The following is a 23,407-nucleotide window of genomic DNA, read 5'->3' on the forward strand; positions in this document are numbered from 1 at the left end:
GGGAGCTGGACTGCACCTCCCGGTGGGCAGTGCGGTGGCGGGAGCTGGACTGCACCTCCTGGTGGGCAGCGCACAAGATGGAGAAGTGGGAGGAGAAGGAGAGCGGCCGCCATTTTTGTGGAGTTGTCGACGGCGCCGTCAATTGAAGTGTCCGTCGTCGACTATGTCGTCGGTGGAAGCGGCCGATGGAGGGGACGCAGGAGGAGGAGGAGAAGATGCTGGCCGCTGGGGGCTGTATTCCGGTGATGGCGCGGGGCGCTGGGCGCGGGCGGGAGCGGGGACTTGACGATGTCGGTTGAAGACGGAAGCGAACGATCAGTGCACGGGGCGGACGACCATCTCCCTCCTGCTCGGTGTCTCCCCCGGGGCCGGGTGCGGCGAGGGAGAAGAGGAAAGGGGAGAGGGAGCCACTGACCCCCATCCTGTTAGCGGCCATCTTGTTTGGCCTTCTCCTTGGCGCCGCCCAATTAAAGTCGTACGTATCCCATGTTGAGGACCTTGAAGAAGTCGGATTGAAAGGTGATTTTTAAACTTTAAATATCCAAGACCTGAGTTTGATAGATAGATTAGATAGATAGATGGACAGACAGGCAGGAAGACAGACAGATAGACAGACAGACAGTCTTGCCCAAAGATAGTAGATGAGCAAGATAGACCACTCGACCCAAAAAAACATAGTGCGCCAAGGCGCCATTTTAGTAGGCAGAAACTTGCAGAAACATTTGAAAAGAAAAATCACAAAAATCTGTGAGTTGATAGATGAGATATATTTTGCTTTTTAATAGTATCATCACGCACACTGTTCCCCCAAAACACTGATTACACTGCGAGAGCCATAACGAACGGTGGGTTTTGCTTACTAAAGTGGCACCTTTGCAGACTACACTTCAGTATAGGTGATTTCAACGGAGTGGTCCATCTTGTTCCTCCAGTATCTATGATATTGCCACCCATTCAGTATGTTGAGCCTTAACTCTTTTACAGTGGTTTGATGCTGTGTTTTCTTTCCACATTATACTTTACACACTTGCATCAACAATTGACCCAGCCAATGTCAAAGTTCGAGCCAGACGCTATAAATAAAGTACTGCCTTTCTTTAACCGCAACCTTCATCGACATGTCATTGAAAATCAGTACTGCCATATCTGTGAAGTTGAAGTGTAAGTGCCAAGAGTGTTTTATTGTCATGTGTCCCGAAACGGAACAATGTAATCCTTTCTTGCACCGTACTCTGGAAAAGCTATAATAAATAACAGAAAAGGTTCAGTATACTGAATATTTGTTGTTGTTTATTCTGGTATACTTGTATTAAATATATTAAATACTTGTATTAAATATATTTAGTACATAGTACTCTGTAAACACCATAATAAATGTTTGCAGAGTGGTATCCTTGTGTATCTGTTGTGCTGCGATAAGTATATTTAATGTATTGAATACAAATATTTAATATATTTAATACAACTATACAATAATATATATGCTGAACTTTTGTTGTTTATAATGTTCACAGAGTACTGTGTGTGTATGTACTTATATATACATATTCAATTATTTATCATAAATTAAGGATCATAGATATTTATAGATGTTCCTGATATCTTATTCACAGAGGTTTTAAAGACCAAGCATTGCGGAATGTGCAACTCACTGTACTCCCTGTACACACATGACCGTGTGGCCAGGTTCAGCTCCAACTCCATCATCAAGTTTGCTGATGACACTGTGGTGGTGGACCTGATCTCCGATAATGATGAGAAGGAGGTGGCTGATCTGGCACTCTGGTGTCAGGACAACAGCCTCTTCTTGAATGTCACAAAAACGAAGGAGCTGATTGTAGATTTTAGAAGGGCCCAACATCCGAGGACGTACACGCCACTGGAGTTAAATGGGATTACTGTGGATAGGGTGAGCAGCTTTAAATACCTGGGAGTCCACATTACAGAGGATCTGACATGGACAACACACATTGCCGTACTGGTGAGTAAGGCAAGGTAGCGCTTTTACCACCTCAGACAGTTGAGGAAATTTAGGGTCTCTGAGGATCCTTCAGTGCTTCTACTCTGGGGCTGTCGAAAGCATCTTGCCGGGAACATCACAATCTGGTTTGGGAATAGCTCTGCCCAGGACGAAGGCTCTGCGGAGAGTAGTGCGTTCGGCTGAATGCACTATGGGAACTACACTCGCCCCCCTGCAGGAGATATACATCAGGAGGTGCAGATCCAGAGCCAGCAATATTATGGGGAACCCCTACCACCCCAGCAACGGACTGTTCCAGCTGCTACAGTCAGGCTAACACCTCCGCTGTCACGCTGTGAAAACAGAGAGGATGAGACGGGGTTTCTTCCCACAGGCCATCAGGACTGTTAACTCTCATATCACCAGGGACTAATTTAATTTACTGTATTCGTTTATTTTTTGTGTTAAAATTTGTTTTTCTATTCTGTTTTGTAGTTTAGCACAATCCGCAGGCGTTGCCACTTTCATTTCACTGCACATCTTTTATATGTACGTGACAAATAAAGTAGACTTGATCATCATTGTAAATGGCTCAATAATTGCGTCGGGGCCAGGAATTACAAGTAAGTCTAATATTTGTGTGCTTGCATTAATTTTTAAAATCTAGATTGGGGGAAGAGGAGTGGGGAGAATGAAAAGTGGGATTTTTGCAAGATTAGTATAAATGGGTGGTTGATGGCCCTTGCAAATGCATTGGGTCGCTAGTGGGAGTTGTGTACAGGCCACCTAACAGCAGTAGTGAGGTTGGGGATGGCATCAAGCAGGAAATTAGAAATGCGTGCACTAAAGGTGCAGCAGTTATAATGGGTGACTTCAATTTACATATAGATTGGGTGAACCAAACTGGCAGGGGTGCTGAGGAAGAGGATTTCTTGGAATGTTTGAGAGATGGTTTTCTAAACCAACATGTCGAGGAACCAACGAGAGAACAGGCCATTCTAGACTGGGTATTGAGTAATGAGGAAGGGTTAGTTAGCAATCTTGTTGTGTGAGGCCCCTTGGGCAAGAGTGATCATAATATGGTAGAGTTCTTCATTAGGATGGAGAGTGACAAAGTCAATACAGAAACAAGTGTTCTGAACTTAAAGAAAGGTAACTTTGAGGGTATGAGGCGTGAATTGTCCAAGATAGACTGGCGATTGATGCTGAAAGGGTTGACGGTGGACATGCAATGCAAGGCATTTAAAGGTCGCACGGATGAACTACAACAAGTGTTCATCCCAGTTTGGCAAAAGAACAAACCAGGAAAGGTAGTGCATCCGTGGCTAACAAGGGAAATCAAGGATAGTATTAAAACAAAAGATGAAGCATACAGATTAGCCAGAAAAAGTAGCATACCAGAGGACTGGGAGAAATTCAGAGTCCAGCAGAGGAGGACAAAGGGCTTAATTAGGAAAGGGAAAATAGATTATGATGGAAAACTGGCAAGGAACATAAAAACTGACTGCAAAAGCTTTTATAGATATGTCAAGAGAAAAAGATTAGTTAAGACAAATGTAGGTCCCTTGCAGTCGGAAACAGGTGAATTGATCATAGGGAACAAGGAGATGGCAGACCAATTGAACAAATACTTTGGTTCTGTCTTCACTAAGGAAGACATAAACCGTCTGCCGGAAATAGCGGGGGACCGGGGGTCTAATGAGATGGAGGAACTGAGGGAAATCCAGGTTAGTCGGGAAGTGGTGTTAGGTAAATTAAATGGATTAAAGGCAGATAAATCCCCAGGGCCAGATAGGCTGCATCCCAGAGTGCTTAAGGAAGTAGCCTCAGAAATAGTGGATGCATTAGTGATAAGTTTTCAAAACTCTTTAGATTGTGGAGTAGTTCCTGAGGACTGGAGGGTAGCTAATGTAACCCCACTTTTTAAAAAGGGAGGGAGAGAGAAAACGGGGAATTATAGACCAGTTAGCCTAACATCGGTAGTGGGGAAAATGCTAGAGTCAGTTATTAAAGATGTGATAGCATCACATTTGGAAAGTGGTGAAATCATCGGACAAAGTCAGCATGGATTTACCAAAGGCAAATCATGTCTGACGAATCTTATAGAATATTTTGAGGATGTAACTAGTAGAGTGGATAAGGGAGAACCAGTCGATGTGTTATATCTGGACTTTCAGAAGGCCTTCGACAAGGTCCCACATAGGAGATTGGTATACAAACTTAAAGCACACGGTATTGAGGGTTCAGTGTTGAGGTGGATAGAAAATTGGTTGGCGGACAGGAAGCAAAGAGTAGGAATAAACGGGTCCTTTTCGGAATGGCAGGCAGTGACTAGTGGGGCACCGCAAGGCTCAGTGCTGGGACCCCAGTTATTTACAGTGTATATTAATGATTTGGACGAGGGAATTGAATGCAACATCTCTAAGTTTGCGGATGACACGAAGCTGGGTGGCAGTGTTAGCTGCGAGGAGGATGCTAGGAGGCTGCAGAGTGACTTGGATAGATTAGGCGAGTGGGCAAATGCATGGCAGATGCAATATAATGTGGATAAATGTGAGGTTATCCACTTTGGCGGCAAGAACAGGAAAGCAGAGTATTACCTGAATGGTGACCGATTGGGAGAAGGGGAGATGCAACGTGACCTGGGTGTCATGGTGCACCAGTCATTGAAAGCAAGCATGCAGGTGCAGCAGGCAGTGAAGAAAGCGAATGGTATGTTGGCATTCATAGCAAGAGGATTTGAGTTTAGGAGCAGGGAGGTTCTGCTGCAGTTGTACAGGGCCTTGGTCAGACCGCACCTGGAGTATTGTGTGCAGTTTTGGTCTCCTAACCTGAGGAAAGAGGGAGTACAGAGAAGGTTCACCAGATTGATCCCTGGGATTGCGGGACTTTCATATGAGGAAAGACTGGATAGACTGGGCTTGTACTCGCTGGAATTTAGAAGACTGAGGGGGGATCTTATAGAAACATATAAAATTCTTAAGGGGTTGGAGAGGCTAGATGCGGGAAGATTGTTCCCGATGTTGGGGGAGTCCAGAACCAGTGTCTTCTGTCCCAACAGGTTCCAAGAGGGCGAACCCCCGGGGTCTCCTGTACTCCAAACTTCCTTCCCTTCCTCATCCACACCCACCTCTCTTCCGGCATCTTTGGTGTAACGATCTCGCTGTAGGTTCTGTCCAGGAAACACTCTTTTTCCTGGATGATCCTGAGGTCATCCAGGTGCCTCTCCAGTGCCCCAACACGGTCCTTCAGGAGCTGAACCTGGACACACGTTCCACAGGTGTAGCAGCCAGAGGCACCACCAGTGTCCCTGACCTCCCACATCCTGCAAGCATCACAATGAATCAGTTTGCCTGTCATTACTTCACTGCGTCTCACCCTCTCCAACGTTTGGCGTAGTCTCCTCCCTCAGCCTCCTCACCGAAGACACTCGAGCCAAAGACACGCACTTTTCTCACAAGGCACTTCCTTCGACAGTTGATAACTCCAGCATTTTGTGTCTACCTTCGATTTAATCCAACATCTGCAGTTCTTTCCCACACATGGAATTTGAAAAGTTTCAGAGTACTGAATTCATTACAATGTGTATTGCTTAAAGTTCATAAATACCATGGCATGCATTATTAACATTTGTCTTTCTTTCTGGTGTAGGTTTTTCCTGGGCTGTCTTATCTCGGGGGTAATTGGTGCTTGCTAATTTTCTGCTTTTGGCCCTTTCGTTCATTGGCTACATAATGAATCGAGATATTCTTCGGACCATCCCACTATATGGGTGCAAGCTAATCTCGTTGAGTTTTAATTTCAGTAACACATCTGGTGTCAGCAGTTATGGGGAGAAGGCTGGAGAATGGGGTTGAGAGGGGAAGATAGATCAGCCATGATTGAATGGCGGAGGAGACTATGGGCCGAATGGCCTAGTTCTGCCCCTATAACTTATGAACACTCTGCACAAACATGGGTTATTTGGCTCCCTGCTTTTATCAACTCTGTCTGAATTTTGTGAGAATTCTTCACAGTCATCTCTAATTTGAATTTTGGTCCCCCATTTTTTCTGTCTTTTTCTGATATTCTCACCCGAGTCACTCAGCCTAGGATTTGGAATAGAGTTGTCTGATTTATTGTTTTCAACCCATTGCTTTCGACTCCAAGCCTTTGTTGATTTAGCAATTAAAAAAATATATATCCTAGGTCAAGTTGTATCTCTAGTTTTTAGTTTGAAAGATACAGCACAGAAACAGGCCTTTTGGCCCACCAAGTCCACACTGACCAGTGATCCCCGTACACTAGCACTATCCCACACACTAGTGTTGCACTATCCCACACACTAGGGACAATCTTACAATAAACCGATAAACCTTGCGTTTTTGGAGCACCCAGAGAAAACCCACGCAGGTCACGGGGAGAACGTACAAACTGTACAGACAAACACCCCGAGTCAGGATCGAACCTGGGTCTCTGGCGCTGTGAGGCAGTAACTCTGCCACTGGGCCACCATGCCACCCTAGACTAAACTGAACTAAACCTATCAGTCAGTCAAAGGCCCTTTGTCTTGGTGGCAGCACTGAGTCTGTATTGAAGGGGTTAGCCTGGCAGAACTGGGAAGGAGAAGAAGTAGGATTTTATCCAACGTAAGGCATCATCTGGCAGAAGATCTTCACATGTAATGGGGTAGAGACTGATTGTTGAAATGGAAATATTGAAGGTTTCTCTATTCTGAGTGGTCAGAACTTATACCATGAACCATACAGAGGTAGGTGGGGGGGAAACTGGTGGAGATTAAATCTAATTAAAATGTTATACTCTTACTTCCAGCAACCGTAGGTGGTCCATCAGTCTGGATTATATTTCTCCCACTAACTCGTGTTTATGTGAACACGGCTACTTTAATCACTATCATTGTGATCACTGCTGGACTAAGTCTGACTGCACTTATAACTGAAACTCAGCTTCTGTACCTCCACATCTGCCTGTGCAAGTAATGTACTATATGTCTACTCCACTATTTTTAGCTATAGGATCGACCGCTTGTATACTGCTTTGTTAAGGAAATTAAGACCTCACAAATATTAAAATATACCTTAAAAATGTTGTTACAAGTAAATGATTGTTCAAAATTAAACTTGATTAAATCTCTGCCATTAATTAGTTAGCATCTACTTTGATAGATCATAGAAAGGATGCCAGTCCATACAAAGTCCATTCTTGCTATTGAGGGCGTGCAGCGTAGGTTCACTAGGTTAATTCCCGGAATGGCGGGACTGTCGTATGTTGAAAGGCTGGAGCAATTAGGCTTGTATACACTGGAATTTAGTATGAGGGGGGATCTTATTGAAACATATAAGATAATTAGGGGATTGGACACATTAGAGGCAGGAAACATGTTCCCAATGTTGGGTGAGTCCAGAACAAGGGGCCACAGTTTAAGAATAAGGGGTAGGCCATTTAGAACGGAGATGAGGAAGAACTTTTTCAGTCAGAGAGTGGTGAAGGTGTGGAATTCTCTGCCTCAGAAGGCAGTGGAGGCCAGTTCGTTGGATGCTTTCAAGAGAGAGCTGGATAGAGCTCTTAAGGATAGCGGAGTGAGGGGGTATGGGGAGAAGGCAGGAACGGGGTACTGATTGAGAGTGATCAGCTATGATCGCATTGAATGGCTCGAAGGGTTGAATGGCCTACTCCTGCACCTATTGTCTATTGTCTATAAACTAAGCCTCAAATACAGTCCAGGCTCCTCGTCCTTGACAGTGTTTGATTTCATGTGTTTTTGAAATAATGTGCTTCATTTAATACCAAAGCTTATTTTATACGCTTGTATTTTTTGAATAATGCACACAATTTGCCACCTGGCAGACAGTGTATATGTTTAATTTACTCATTTTTGAATTTATGCGCTGATTTTCAAGAAGGTAACCCTGCGTATAATAGTCTTTGGATCGTTATCCAGGTGTAAGGCTTCTGTTATTATACGGTCACCACAACAGCTGGCCATGTGTACAGTCATTCAGGCATGAGCATTGAGCTGGAAAATATCTTCACAATATTCCTTCAAGATTTCTTCAGCGTTTGTGTTGGAAACAGTTTGGTTTGCAATTCAAAAATTAGGCTTTAAGCATGGATGCAGTGAAAACATGGCATGGATGCAAAACCACTGATGTACCACTCATGTGGAAATAAAATACACACGTTGGCTTTTACCACATGAACTTCACGGTTTCTTTAATAAAGGTAGGATCGTATGCTGGGTTTATGAAGCATACATTTTAATCAAGAGCATTTAGGGCAATTTTCCTACATTTTTACATCATAATCTATTTTACCCACTGATGAATTAGATTTTTCATTCATGTCCAAAGCCATCATTAAAAAATAGAATTTTAATTTGCTGTTTGTGATTGCAAATGGTACATAACTTGGATTCCATTCTTCCCTGATAGTGTGGTACTTTTGAATATATGATGAGCCAGCGTCCACTGCCTGTGGCGGAAGATCCCCCTGTGCTTCCAAATGCAAATGAAGGGCCAAAGTCAATTCCAGATACAATGCCAAGTACAAGTTCCAATCCAAAAGCATCACCCACAACATCTTTTCAGGTAGGAAAGTGTGAGTCTTCTAAAATGTGATGCAGACGTTTATATTTTTAGATGCTGTCATGTTCAGTAAGAGTTTTGCGTGTGTTCTCAGGTTAAGCTGATTAAAATATTCGTGGTGGGTTAAAAGAGTAGTGGCAGCTCTTGTTCTGATGCAGTTCGACTGATAATGGCAGCTGAACAGAAAATAATCTTCAAAGATAGACACAAAATGCTAGAGTCACTCAGTGGGCCAGGCAACATCTCTGAAGAAAATACACAGCTGACGTTTTGGGTCGGGACCCCCCTTCAGTGTGACCCGAAACGTTACCTATGTATTTTCTCCAGAGATGCGCCTGACCTGCTGAATTACTCCAGCATTTTGTGTCTATCATTGGTACAAATTTGCTGTTTCTTTTTATTACATTATAGATTATTTTTCAGATTTGTTTCAGATTTCCACATTGTTCCTTATATTCCTCCATTCTGTAATAAATTGCTTCAGATGAGGCAGACGTAATTGTAGGTTTTTGGATTGCATCCAGGATAATTTATTTTATTTTATTTAGTTTAAAGATACAGCGAGTAAACGGACCAAGCAAATTAGTCTACAAACCTGTGCGCCTTTGGAGAGAGGGAAGAAACCAGAGCATCTGGTTTAAACCTATGCAGTTCACGGGGAGAACGTACAAACTCTGTACAGGCAGCACCCGTAGTCCGGATTTAACCCGGATCACTGGCGCTGTAAGGCAGCAACTCTGCCGCTGCGCCACCATGCTGCCCTGTTGCGAAAGGAAGTTGAGAAAGGAAAAATGCTGGATTAATAAACTAATGTTAAATAAAAGGTAAACTAAAAACAAAATATTTCAGGGTTACTGAAAGATGCATATGTTTTAGTGAAGATTATTATAGAGGCAGAAACTCAAAATTGAATGGTTATTTCTCTATTTTCCAGAATATTGAAAATAAATGTATTCAGTCAGTTGGCATTGGTGGACTAATCATTCAGAGCACTTCATTGACTGACCCAAAGACAATGAAGTAAGTCTCTCTAATTTACCTCCCCACCTGTAGTTCAATCGATGACCATTTTAACAGAGTAGGAGGGCAATAGCTGGGAGTCATTGGGTTTGTAGTAGATGTCGGTCACTGGTCTGTCTCCTGTGATGGAGATGGTGAGATGATGGGTCTGAAGAAGGGTCTCGACCTGAAACGTCACCCATTCCTTCCCTCCAGAGATGCTGCCTGACCCCCTGAGTTACTCCATCATTTTGTGATACCTACCATTTTAACAAACGAAGAAAACTACATTATGTAAATTTGCCACATTTCGTCAATTCAAATCAAAATTATTTTATAATGAAATTACAATTCAGAAAAGATAAACAAATAACATACGAGAGAACTTTATTGATAAAAGATAACAAAAAAATATTGGTGTCATTAATATTCTACGTGCATTGTAAAGGGCCTGTCCCACTTAGGCGATCTTTTCGGCGACTACCGGCGACTGTCAAAGTCGTAGCAGATTGCCGAACTTTTCTTTTCCCCGACGACAATGCCGAGTCTGGTCAAGATTACAGCGTCTTCTGAAACATCGCGAAAATTCCCACGCTGTCAACCCGAAGGACGAACAACAACTAATAGCTGTATTTTAATTTAAAAAAATTAAGTGGTGCAGTGGTTTTTTGTGAAAAGTGTGTGGGCATTCTTTGAAAATGTAAGATGTATATCTAGTTTTTGGGTTGCATATCTGGGTTTGGAGCTCACTTTAAATGTAATGGCTGAGGGAAAATTCCCACGCTTACCTGACCGTCAAACTGTCGCCTCCAATCTACCTTTCAAATGTCCTGACAGTAAATAAATTGGTTAAACACAAGCATTTTATAGTATTTTGAAATGACTTTACTTATTTTAGTATTATGTGCTTCTAAATGTATCTTAAGAGAACCTATCAAGCCTGGGGACAGCATGCGACAGCGACCGTAATAAGCTACAATGCCTGGCGACAAGCCAGCTGTCGCCGAGAGATTTCAAACCGTTTGATTTCTCGGCGACGTGCCGAGATCCACTACGATCTTTGGAAGACTCCTCACGATCATGCCCGCAACACCCCGCCGAACGTTCGGCAACAGCCTAGTCGCCTTAAAATCGCCTAAGTTGGACAGGCCTTAAGTCTCCAAATTAATCTGACTGGGAGGTTGTAATTAGTTGAGCTGTAACTATTTAGATGGTATGTAGTTTACAGTGTCAGCGTGTGCAGATTTGCCCTGTGGGAGGTTCCTGTCTGTCCTGTCTATCAGTCTTTCTCATTGCTCGAGTGTCTAAGTTCTGAACACTACTTTGAGTTGGTTGGTCTTTGCATGCATGAATATTAAATTCTTTGTGCCTAAAAGTACTTAAAAGAACTGCAATCAAAGATGCTCCATCCACATGGGGGATTATCTGTCGTTTTTATCTTTACTAGCGTGAAAAATCCCACACTTTATTGCTTAAATAGACAAAACGGTCTAGGCAACCTTTATTATTTCTTCCTTTTCATTATTACTGCCTAACAGTTGTCTGTTTCATTATAGGGCATTGGGGCAAAATCAGAGTGCTGGCTCCAACCATTAACAACATGGAGGATGTAACTCTGCCAATCAAAGAACTGAAACTTAAGGTCAGAGGAGTAAGATTTAATAGGAACCTGAGGGGCTGGTAGATATTTAAATCAAGCTGCCGGAAGTAGTTGAAGCAACTACTGTAAACAACTTTTAAAAGGCACTGGATTGGAAAGGTTCAGCAGGATATGAGCCAAATACGGGCAGGTGGAACTAGTGTAGTTGGGACATCTTGGTCGGCCTGGGCAAGTTGGGCTGAAGGGCCTGTTTCCGTGCTATGTGACAGACGATTTCTGATCATAATTCCACAAACTAGGGTAAAAATATCTTTCCAGGAGGCTGGTGCACAGAAAATTAAAAAAAATGTCAAATAGTTCAGAGAGTAGCTAAAGCAACTGGACTATTGATTTCCAAACAGAGGACCCCATATTTAACATGAAAGGTTAACATGATAGCTGATGCTTTTTCTGTAGTCAGTGAGATTTAATAAGTTTGTTACTCATCTGGAATGTGGTAATCATTCTATTTAGAAACAGTGGAGCTAAATCCATGAGTATAAACACACATAATGTTCTGGAATAACTCAGCAGGTTGGGCAGCGTCTCTGGAGAACATGATTAGGTGATGTTTTAGGTTTGGATTCTTCTTCAGACCAAAATGTTGCCTATTCATGTTCTCCAGAGATGCTGCCTGACCCTGCTGCGTTACTTCAGCACGTTTTTGTAAACCAGCATCTGCAGTCCCTTGTGTCTCCTTGCAGTCTAACTCTGACGAGATCATAAAACTGCAGCATTAACATAACCTGCATTAGTGATTTGCAAATATTTCTGCACAACAAGAAGCTGACAATTGATGCTAGTTTACACCCAAGATAGACACAAATTGCTGGAGTAACTCAGCAGGTCAGGTAGCATCGCCGAAGAAAATGATTCGATAACTTTTTGAGTCAAGACCCTTCCTCAGACTGAAGAAGTCAGGCTGTTGTTGCTCGAACTATACATTTGTAATTTTCCTGCATCTTAACGTTCCATATAAAAAAAACAATGGAGTAACCCCATCAAAATGCCAATTATCTGATATCTTTTGCCTAATGACACAATTGTTGCATTTGTATTACACCATTAATATGGTGAACTCAACAATAGCACAAAGATACAAAGTGCTGGAGTAACTAGGCAGGTCAGGCGGCATCTCTGGAGGATATAAATGGTTTGTGGTTTTGACACAAGGAAGTGCAGATGTAGCATCTACAGTTCCTTGTATCAACACCACAAAGCATTTAGCGATTTGAAACCTGTACTCAATTACACATAAACAACGTAATAAAAAACTACGTGAAGTATGACCCACCTGTCCTGCACTAAACTGACACTTCATTGTGTGCTGAGGAGCAGTAAGTCTTGGGGAAGCATCCTGGACCACAAGGGCAACATGATGGCACAGCAGGAGAGTTGCTGTCCTGACTACTGTTGCTGTCTCTATGGAGTTTGTACCTTCTCCCCGTGACCTCAGCGTTTCCTCCCACACACCCTTTCTCCAGAGATGCTGTCTGATCTGCTGAGTTACTCCAGCATCTTGTGTCTATCTTCGATGTAAACTAGCATCTACAGGAAAATTCTGTCAGATGTACAGGCGTAGAGGTTAATTGGCTTGGTAAAATTGTTCCTAGTGTGTGTAGGGATAGTGTTATAAGAAAATAACTACAGATGCTGGTACAAATTGAAGGTATTTATTCACAAAATGCTGGAGTAACTCAGCAGGTCAGGCTGCATCTCAGGAGAGAAGGAATGGGCGACGTTTTGGGTCGAGACCCTTCTTCAGACTGATGCCAGGGGGGCGGGACAAAGGAAGGATATAGGTGGGGACAGGAAGATAGAGGGAGATCTGGGAAGGGGGAGGGAAGAGAGGGACAGAGGAACTATCTAAAGTTGGAGAAGTCAATGTTCATACCACTGGGCTGCAAACTGCCCAGGCGAAATATGAGGTGCTGTTCCTCCAATTATATTGGATAGTGTTGGTGTGCATGGATCGCTGGTCGACGCGGACTTGGTGGGCCGAAGGGCCTGTTTCCGCATTGTTTCTCTAAAGCTTAAACTAGAACCATGTTTTCCTTGCCTGGAATGTTTTCAAGAGGACTCAATATATCTGTAGCTTGGAGTGGAACGGTTCTAGATTAGTTATTGATTGATGCAGTGGTGCACAAAGCAACAACGTGTTGGATTCTAGAGCAACCACAAAAGTCTGTCCAATTTTATAGCAGACCCATGTCAGTTTCAGCAAAATTTAAGTTAATTTGCGAAGGGGTGACAGTAATTTATTAGCAGGAGTTGGAATTTCCATGTTATGAGTTGAAAATCAACTAAATAGTTGATCAATCAGCATCCAGAAAGCTGATTATATTTGCATTCAAAACCATTATATTTGCAATGCTGTAAGACAAAATGACCATTAAATAATGAGGCAAAATATTGAGATTCTTTCAGATCAGTTTGAATTGAATAAATTGTATCAGCTATGTATGTATACATACAAGGAATGTGCCTTGGTGCTTTGCCCGCAATAACAACACAATATACAGTAAACAATTAAGAATAAAACACTATAGTTTAAACATGTGAAGAATAAAACAAAATACCAGAGCAAAAGGAGGCTACAGACATTTGGTTGAGTAGAGCTGCTGCTCGTGGAAAAAAGCTGTTTTTATGTCTGGCTGTGGCTGCTTTGACAGACCGGAGTTGCCTTCCAGAGGGAAGTGCTTCAAAGAGTTTGTGGCTAGGGTGAGAAGGGTCAGAGATGATCTTGCCCGCTCACCTCCTGGCCCTTGCAGTGTACAGTTCGTCGATGGGAGGGAAGGTTGCAGCCAACAACCTTCTTGGTTGATCGAATGAAGCGCTGCAACCTCCGGATGTCGTGCTTGGTGGCTGAGCCAAAATAATGGAGAAGGTAAGGACAGACTCTATGAGAGCAGTATAGAATTGAACCATCATTGCCTGTGGCAGATTGTGTTTCCTCAGTTGCCGCAGGCAGTACATCCTGTGTTGGGCCTTTTTGACTGGAGTGGATGGTGGCCCCCCATTGGTACCCCACGACGAGTTTGCCAACTTGCGGAGGAGGCTGTTCCTCATCCTCACTTTGCCCTTCACCTTTTCTACGTGTTGCTTGAAGGAAAGGGCTCAGTCCAGAGTGACACCAATATAAACAGTGTAGTCAGTGTCTCAAAGGGAAACCATTCCATGTTAAGGACAGCTTCCTCCCAGCTTCGTGATTGCGAAGGTGGAACAGGCTAACATGGGTCTTAGCAGGGTTTGCCTTCAGTTGGTTGTCGTTGTAGTAGTTTGTCAAGTTGTCTAAGGATGATGAGAGGGCAGCTTCCACCCCATCTATGTGAGTGCTCTGGGCTGCTATTCCAAGGTCTTCAGCATAAATGCAGCTTCTCGTCCTGGCAACACTAGCTGATCATTAGTGTCCACATTGAACAGCACCGGAGCAAGGACGCTGCCCTGAGGTTGGCCATTCTTTTGTTTCCTCCATCTGTTGCGTTTACCATTTAGCTCAACATACAGCGTCTGTTTTCCAGTAACAGTTGAATCAGTTTTGTCAAGTGGAAGTCCTCTGTCATGTCATGGAGCTTGTTGAGGAGCAGCCGGTGGTTCACAGTGTTGTAAGCAGCTGTCAGATCAACAAAGACCACGCCAGTTGGTTCATTCCTCTCAAAGCCATCCTCACTGTGCTGAGTTAGATTGAGCACTTGGCTGATACATGATCTCCCAGGCCGGAAGCCAGCTTGCTCTGGTATAAGGTGCAGTTCTGTGATTGGGCCTTGCCTGTTCAAGATGAGGCGCTCAAAGAGCGAAGAGATGGCAGAGCGGGGAGATCGGTCTGGAGCTTTTTGCTTCTTCAGGGTCTTTCCCTGGCTTAAGGATAGTAATCACACCAGCTTTCCGCTATATTTTACGTAGCTGGGAGAGGGTTACACAATTGTTGAACAGCAAGAGGAGCCACTCTCATGTAATCTGCCCCAAATGTTTGATCTGTTCTGTGCGTATGTCATCAAGGCCAGCTGCTTTGCCGTTCTTGAGGGAATCGATTGCTGTGTGGAATTCCTTGCTGTTAAAGTACCAGGTTGACACTTTATCACCCTGATGCCATGGACTCCTTCTGTAGCGCTTCTTGTATGTCGGTTTACCGTTCAGAAGCAGGTGGTGAGCAACCTGATCTGCTGTAACGTTAGAGTGCAGCGTTGCCTTCTGAGGGTCGTTGTTGAGCTTCCTGATGACCAATCTCTCTTACGGTCGTGTTATATAATCTCTTAATCAGCTCTTGCAGGATCTCCTTCGTTCCTCTGATATTGCTGCCATGAGCATCTCCCCTGTGCTCATAGTTTCCTCTGAGAAGGGAACTTCCTCGTACAGTTTTGGGTACTTCTCGTACAATGAGGCACTCAGCTGAGATTCCAGGGGTATTGTACTCCCTACATCCGTAGAATATACTTTCTAAAAACGCCTTGCACTGTTTTAACGAAGTGATCATAGTTTGCTGGGACTGGCTCGAGGGCAGACGGGGCTTTGTCCAGATTGCTGGCAAACTGCTCCCAATCAGCTTTTTTGAAAGTTGAAACGCTGTCTAAGAGGAACTCTCTGAGGTACCACAGCAGCAGTAATGCCGATGATGATTGGTCTGTGTTGTGAGCGTGGTATTGGCTCTTAGACTAGTTTTTTGTTTTGACATGTTAAGGCAAACACTTGTAAAGGCAAAGTCTGGATTATAGCGATTCTTCCATTAGCAGCTATTGAAGGAAGGAGGAAGCTTAGCATCATGAATTAGGTCAAGATGATTTGCTTCTGCCCAACCCTCCACAAGATTACCATCCTCGCTGGTTTCTTTATAGCCCCATGAGGTGCTGTGGCTGTTGAAATCCCCAATGATAACGTTCATGAGTTGGTCACTGAACGTTTGTGGTTCTTCAAAGGCAAATGTAGAGCCTGGCGGTTTATAAACAGAGGTCACAATTAGTTTCCCCAGGTTAGAGCAAGGATTTCTATGTTGTCCCTTTCTGTCATTGAAGTCTGGTCGATGATATGGTCTCTTTTAATGAAGATAGCACAGCTAAATTTCTCATGTGGCCTTTCAATAACTAGCTTCATTCCAGGGATCTTAAGTTGATGCTGTTGCTGGTCTCTGTGGGTCTCTTGTAGACATAAGACATCACAGTCATTCTCGTTGCAGAGCTTTCCAATCAGTTATTGTTTTGCAGATGAAAGCCCCTCGGCATTGATGGACATCACTGTCATTGTCCTTCCACAAAAGGACACAAGCTTCCGGCGACAATCAGTGGGAACCATCACTTGTTAAGACTTGGTAGGCTGGTGGTTGTAGTTTTGCAGGGATTGGTACAACAGGTACAATTGATGATGGTGGTAGTGAAATTAGCTCAGGACACTTCCAGTTTCCAGCCCTAAGACGTGGACGCTTCTGCTCTGGGGCCATTGGCCCGGTATGCAAACTGCAGGGGGTTTGTGATATTTTTCAGGTGGGCCAGCACAAGTCATTCCAAGGGTCTTCATGATTATAAAGGTCAGTGCGACAGGCCTGTAGTCAGTAAGACCAGTAATCATTGGCTTTTTGGGTACAAGAACAATAGTGGAGACTTTGAAGCAGGCAGGGACAGTGCAGGTTTGCAGGGACTGGTTGAAAATGTCTGTGCAGATCGGTGCCAGTTATTCAGCACAGAGCTTGAGGGTAGAGGGACTGTCCAGTCCTAGAGATTTTGGGCTTTTCTGTCTCCTGAATAGCTTCTCCGCCTCCTCAATTTCTATTGTTAGTGATGGAGAAGTGGCCAGACTGATGTTGGGCAGTAAGGAGGGGGGTGTGTAGTGGATGAGGGATGCAGACTGGAGTCAGGCAGTAAGCAGCTGTGAAGTAAGATTGGGGAGGAGTGGGTGGGGGAGGGAGGGAGGGGGTACTGGGGTTATGTTTCTGTCTATCGAACCTGCAGTAGAACTCGTTCAGGTCGTTGGTCAGCTGCCGATTGTCCAAGGAGTGGGGGGGTTTCCTCTTGTAGCTGGTGATTTCTTGCAAGCCCTTCCAAACTGAAGAGGAATCATTAGCTGAGAACTTGCTCGTCAGCTTATCAGACTACCTTTCCTTGGCAGCTCTGATTCCTCTTCTCAGCTTGCACTTGGCCTGCCTGTAGAGGTCTGCATCCATGCTCCTGCAGACCTCATCTTTAGACTGGTGGAACTGTCTGAGTTCTATCAAAAAACAATTGCAGTATTTTTTAAAGTTGTGTAAATGAAGTTTGGAGACTATGAAATAATTAAAGTACTGTGTTTGTTTTACATGTGTGGCTCTGTCACATTTCTAACTGGTGAATAAGTATCCCTCTGGGAGAGCTTTACATTGGACGATCAATTTGAATAACTAATGCTAATCTTTTTTTGTCATTGTAGAGGAAGGCCAAATCGAACAGAGACGTAGTTGACAATACACCTTCAGCCAGTGCTGAAATTCCACCGATTCCCCGATCATCAATATAGGTAAAGATTAACTAATTAAATAAGCAATGCAGCTAAAAGTAATGTACTTTTTTTACGATATGTCAAATTTTAGGAAATTCATACTGGCCTGTTTTATGTTTATTTTCTTAAGTTGAAATGTGCAAATTAAATAAAACATTTGCCTAATTGAAATCAATATTAAAAAAGACACAAAGTGCTGGAGTAATTCAGCTGGTCCGGCAGCATTTCTGGAGAACATGGTTAGGTGACAATTCTTCAGAAGGGTTGCCCACTGTCCTGTATTAGCCGGGACATCCAATATATTGGGCTAAATTTGTTTGTCCCCTGCGGGACCGCCCTTGTCCCGTATTAGGCCCGGGTGGGGCACTGTAGGCCCGGAGGCCGCTGTAGGGGGACAGTGTAGGTTAACAGAGTGTGTTTGGAGAGCGGGGCTGAATATGTTTGCCTCACGGAAGTTGCATAGCAACCCGCCTCCCGGCCTGGGTGGCCGCAATTGGAGGAGCGGGAGCATGTGGCCGCTGGCTGGGTGAGGTCACCTGGGTGCGGGTGGTGGTGTCACCTTTTGTCCCTTATTTGGGAGTTAGAAAGTTGGCAATCCTATTCAGAAGGGTCCTGAACTTACCCATGTCCTCCAGGGCTGCTGCCTGACCAGCTGAGCCATTCCAGCACTTTGTCATTTTTAATCAGCATCTGCAATTCCTTGTTTCTAAATATAAATTCAATTTTCTTTTAAATAGATGCAAAACTATCATTCTTACTGCACTTTGTTTCAGCCTGGTGAAATAGTTTCAGCCATAAGAGTCAACAAGGTTGATCAACAAGTGTTGATTTTCATTTTGTGTTGAGTGTAAGTTACTGTATGGAGTTTCCCTGAAGTTTAATTCATTGTGGTGCTGTTCTTTGTTTCTAATATTCCGGGTAATCAGAAGAACATATAAATGTAATGAAGAATTTCCAGAATGATTTAGTTATTTAATTCCACTTGTTTGCTCATTCCACAGAAAAGGGTTCTACGTTGCAGACTAGAGCACTGCTGGTCCCAGTCCACCTGTCAAAGCCTAGTCTTCCCCCAATACGGAAAGGGATCATTGTAAGCAAGCAGGAACATTCTGTGCAGGCTGCAGGCCCTCCGGCTGAGTACCATTCCGATTCTGTAGAGTCCATGGTTGAAATTCCAGTGGCCCAGATAAGCACCGCGGGCAGTGTCACAACTGCCAACCAAACCAACACAATCGCAAATGACAACTTCAGAAAGGTTTCTCAAGAGTCGAATTCCCAAACGGCCCTCTTTAGCTAAAGAATTGGTGGTGCTCCCAACGCATAGAACCAAAAGGAGGAGTGGTGGAAGATATCCAGGATCAGATCCAAAGAGTAAGATGCCTCAAACTGCTCCTCCTGTGGTTGTCCCTCAAAAGAGTGACGACATGCCCCTCCCCGAACCATCGCAGAAATCTAGATATGGGAACAAGAGATTCAGTAATCAGGTCTACCCAGACCTACCTGCATCTCGTGCCCCAGACAGCAAATAACGTAGACACAAACGCAGACAACATCTGGATGATTCTAAATTCACATTTTAAAACTAGATCCCTAACCATTATCCAGCTTTGACATATGACAATGACAAAACTGTAAACGCTCTGTACATTTCCCCTTTTTTCTATTCATACATCAAAAGGGGGTGAGATATTTCCTCGGGCACGGTGGTGCAGCGGTAGAGTTGCTGCCTTACAGCGAATGCAGAGCCGGAGGCTCGGGTTCGATCCTGACTACGGGCGCCATCTGTACGGAGTTTGTACGTTCTCCCCGTGACCTGCATGGGTTTTCGCCGAGGTCTTCGGTTTCCTCCCACAGTCCAATGACGTACAGATATGTAGGTTAATTGGCTGGGCAAATGTTTTTAAAAAATTGTCCCTAGTGTGTGTAGGATAGTGTTAATGTGCGGGGATCACTGGGCGGCGCGGACCCGGTGGGCCGAAGGGCCTGTTTCCGCACAGTATCTCTAAAATCTAAAACCTTCAATATGCATACATCAAAAAGGATTGATATAATTTCCTCTTTAATCTCCGTATATCAATTGTAGTTGAGATAATTCGCTCTTTAACATCCATTCATTAATGAGGGTTTCACAAAATGCTGGAGTAACTCAGCGGGTCAGGCAATATATCAGGAGTGGGTAACGTTTCGGGTCGAGACCCTTCTTCACACTGATGTCAGGGGAGGGGGCGGGACAATGAAAGGATGTGGATGGAGACAGGAAAACAGTGGGAAGTTAGAGAAGTCAATGTTCATACCACTGGTGTGAGCTGCTCAAGCGAAATAGGAGATGCTGTTCCTCCAATCACTATAACAATGGAGAATGTGATACCTTAGATACCAGCATCTGCAGTTAATCTCATACACATTAAAGGGGAAATATTATCAATCCTCATTAATGTCCATACATCAATGAGGATTGATAATATTTCCCCATTTTTTAAATCCATACATCAATAGGGCTTGTAACTAAGTGTGTCTAGTTTATTTTTAATATAAATGTTATTTATTAATATACATCGATATATCATCAGTCCAATTATGAAATGGAACTGTTTCTCGGGGCACAGATTCACTGCTAAGTTTTGAAAGTACAGTATATATTTTTAAACATTCTGCTTGCACTCCAATTTACAAATTATGTACATTGGAATTGGAAATTGTGACAATCTGTGGGGAGAATATTAACAGATTTTATCAATCCATTTCCTGGAAACGTAGTTTTTATATTGTGTGGCCTTAGCATAACTTTAAATGTAATCTTAAGAATCTTTATGATGTCCATTTCATTCAAATCTTCAATAGATAATCTCAAGTGCCAATCGCTTTATGTGAAACATCCGTACATCAATAAGGGTTAATATAATGTGTGCAGGATAGTTTTTTGCAGCAATACGTAGAGGTGCCTACCAGAGAAGGGGCAGTGTTGGACCTCCTGTTAGGAAATGAGATGGGTCAGGTGACGGAGGTATGTGTTGAGGAGCACTTTGGGTCTAGTGATCATAATGCCATTAGTTTCAATATCATTATGGAGAAGGTCAAATCTGGACCAAGGGTTGAGATTTTGGATTGGAGAAAGGCTAATTTTGAGGAGATGAGAAAGGATTTAAAAGGAGTGAAATGGAAATTGTTGTTTTATGAAAAGGATATAATAGAGAAATGGAGGATATTTAAAGGTGAAATTTTGAGAGTACAGAGTCTTTATGTCCCTGTTCGGTGGAAAGGAAAGAATAATAATTTGAAAGAGCCATGGTTTTCCAGGGAAATTGGACACTTGGTTCGGAAAAAGAGGGAGATATACAATAAATATAAGCGGCAGGGAGTAAATGAGGTTATTGAGGAATATAAAGAATGTAAAAGGAATCTTAAAAAGGAAATTAGAAAAGCGAAAAAAAGATATGAGGCTGCTTTGGCAAGTAATGTAAAAGTAAACCCCAAGGGGTTCTACAGATATGTCAATAGCAAAAGGATAGTGAGGGATAAAATTGGTCCATTAGAGAGTCAGAGTGGACAGCTATGTGCTGAGCCGGAAGAAATGGGGGAGATATTAAACAATTTCTTTTCTTCGGTATTTACCGAGGAGAAGGATATTGAATTATGTGAGGTAAGCGAAACAAGTAGAGTAGTGATGGAAATTAGGACGATTAAAGAAGAGGAGGTACGGACACTTTTGAAGAATATAAAAGTGGATCAGTCTCCAGGTCCTGATAGGATATTCCCTAGGACATTGAGGGAAGTTAGTGCAGAAATAGCAGGGGCTATGACGGAAATATTTCAAACGTCATTAGAAACAGGGATGGTGCCGGAAGATTGGCGCATTGCGCATGTTGTGCCTTTGTTTAAAAAAGGTTCTAAAAGTAAACCTAGCAATTATAGACCTATTAGTTTGACGTCTGTGGTGGGAAAAGTAATGGAAAAGATACTTAGGGACAATATATATAATTATTTGGATAATCAAGGCCTGATTAGAAACAGTCAACATGGATTTGTGCCTGGAAGGTCATGTTTGACTAATCTTCTTGAATTTTTTGAAGAGGTTACCAGGGAAATTGATAAGGGCAAGGCTGTGGATGTTGTCTATATGAACTTCAGTAAGGCATTTGACAAGGTTCCACATGGAAGGTTGATTAAGAAGGTTAAATCGTTGGGTATTAATAGTGAGGTTGCAAGATGGATTCAACAATGGCTGAATGGGAGATACCAGAGGGTAACGGTTGACAATTGTATGTCAGGTTGGAGGCCAGTGTCTAGTGGAGTGCCCCAAGGATCTGTGTTGGGTCCACTGTTGTTTGTCTTTTACATTAATGATCTGGATGATGGTGTGGCAAATTGGATTAGTAAATATGCAGATGATACTAAGATAGGTGGAGTAGTTGATAGTGAGGTAGATTTTCAAAGTCTACAGAGAGACTTGGGCCTTTTGGAAGGGTGGGCTGAAAGATGGCAGATGGAGTTTAATGCTGATAAGTGTGAGGTGCTGCATTTTGGTAGGACAAATCAAAATAGGACGTACAGGGTAAATGGTAGGGAATTGAGGAATGCAGTGGAACAGAGGGATCTGGGAATAACTGTGCATTGTTCCCTGAAGGTGGAATCTCATGTGGATAGGGTGGTGAAGAAGGCGTTTGGTATGCTTGCCTTTATAAATCAGAGCATCGAGTATAGAAGTTGGGATGTAATGTTGAAATTGTACAGGGCATTGGTGAGGCCAAATCTGGAGTATAGTGTGCAGTTCTGGTCGCCAAATTATAGGAAGGATGTCGACAAAATGGAGAGGGTACAGAGGAGATTTACTAGAATGTTGCCTGGGTTTCAGCACTTAGGCTACAGAGAGAGGTTGAACAGGTTGGGTCTTTATTCTTTGGAGCGTAGAAGGTTGAGGGGGGACTTGATAGAGGTTTTTAAAATTTTGAGAGGGACGGACAGAGTTGACGTGGGTAGGCTTTTCCCTTTGAGAGTGGGGAAGATTCCAACAAGGGGACATAGCTTCAGAATTGAGGGACAAAGGTTTAGGGGTAACATGAGGGGGAACTTCTTTACTCAGAGGGTTGTGGCTGTATGGAATGGGCTTCCGGTGGAAGTGGTGGAGGCTGGCTCGATTTTATTATTTAAGAGTAAATTGGATAGGTATATGGATAGGAGGGGATTGGAGGGTTATGGTCTGAGTGCAGGTAGATGAGACTAGGTCAGGGAGAATGGTCGGCGTGGACTGGTAGGGCCGGACAGGCCTGTTTCCATGCTGTAGTTGTTATATTTTATATGTTATATGTTATAATTTCCCTTTTTTATATCCATACATCACCAGAGGTTTAAAGTAATTGTAAATAGTTTATATTCTTACAAGAATATTATTTATTATTAAATATGCATCTATATCATCAGGTCAATTTTAAAATGGAATTGTTTCTCGGGGACTATGTTTTGGAAGTTATTTTTTAAACATTCTGCTTGTCCTCTGATTTACAGATTGGATATCTGTGACAACCTGAAAAGAAATTAAGAGGTTCTTTTAATTGAGTTCCTGGAAACGTATTTTATGTGGCCTTAGCAATCTTTTAGCGGTAGTATGACAGATCTTTTTAATGTTTATTTTATTCTATAGATAAGTTTAAGTGCCAATCTCTTTTTTGGATATAATTTTCATGTTAAGACTGTAGTACTGTTTCATTATTTAAATAAACATTCAAAATTACAGCTTTTTAAAAGTTTATTCCGATATTACTGTAG

The 23,407-nt window shown here is 43.0% G+C and overlaps 1 protein-coding gene and 1 pseudogene across 5 annotated transcripts in view; both read left to right on the forward strand.

The window, feature by feature from the left end:
* Positions 1–2,640, forward strand: part of LOC144597950 (uncharacterized) — a 38,147-nt gene extending 35,507 nt beyond the window's left edge. For 3 of the 4 annotated variants that reach the window (XM_078407801.1, XM_078407809.1, XM_078407782.1), the window contains 2 exons: positions 985–1,161; positions 2,456–2,640. The gene's annotated coding sequence lies outside the window, so the exon portion shown is untranslated. Of the gene's footprint in view, positions 1–984; positions 1,162–1,613; positions 1,981–2,455 lie in introns of those variants that run through there. The other variant, XM_078407791.1, reaches the window with a different exon arrangement.
* Positions 186–22,151, forward strand: LOC144594155 (uncharacterized; annotated as a pseudogene). The gene is made up of 8 exons (XR_013547359.1): positions 186–294; positions 5,130–5,255; positions 6,773–6,777; positions 8,392–8,547; positions 9,479–9,564; positions 11,100–11,185; positions 17,576–17,641; positions 18,627–22,151. The product of XR_013547359.1 is annotated as an uncharacterized LOC144594155 (transcript).
* Positions 22,152–23,407: the final 1,256 nt, after the last annotated feature.

Source organism: Rhinoraja longicauda, chromosome 1 (genome assembly GCF_053455715.1).
Source record: "Rhinoraja longicauda isolate Sanriku21f chromosome 1, sRhiLon1.1, whole genome shotgun sequence".
Classification (NCBI taxonomy): Eukaryota; Metazoa; Chordata; class Chondrichthyes; order Rajiformes; family Arhynchobatidae; genus Rhinoraja; species Rhinoraja longicauda.